Raw genomic sequence first — 501 nt, 5'->3', positions numbered from 1 at the left:
CAATAATCAAGATGGTTTACAAAGAAAAGCAGTACCTGGAAAGGAGCTTCAGGTTCGCTGCTGTTTCATAATCACCTAAGAAGAAAGACGCTCCAGGTAACTCTATTATCAACGCTGTCTCAAGTTCACAAAGACGGAGGAGGAGAAACAAGTAAGTTTCAGGGTTATATTGATAATGGAAACTCAAAGTGGAGTTTAAAAAGTTACCTGTGAGTATGGATGCGAGGCAAAGGGTTTCAGCTCGAGGTGGAGCAGTTGAAACACATGAACAATTCACTCAAAGGTATTATGTAGTCGGATGAAGAAGTTTAAAGTTTAAGGATGAGCTGAGAAAACGTCTTAAACAACAAGAGAAGCTGAATAGAAATGAGTATCCAGGTCGGGGAAAGAAGAAATAGATCACCGGAGAGGAAAGAACGTCTTAAACAGCTGCTGTGGTGGAGGATAAACACCAAGGAGAGCTGAAGGGAGACGAGTATCACAACCGGGGAAATCGAAGCA

This window comes from Brassica oleracea, chromosome C4 (assembly GCF_000695525.1).
Source record: "Brassica oleracea var. oleracea cultivar TO1000 chromosome C4, BOL, whole genome shotgun sequence".
In the NCBI taxonomy this organism is placed as follows: domain Eukaryota; kingdom Viridiplantae; phylum Streptophyta; class Magnoliopsida; order Brassicales; family Brassicaceae; genus Brassica; species Brassica oleracea.
This window is presented reverse-complemented; position numbering follows the sequence as displayed.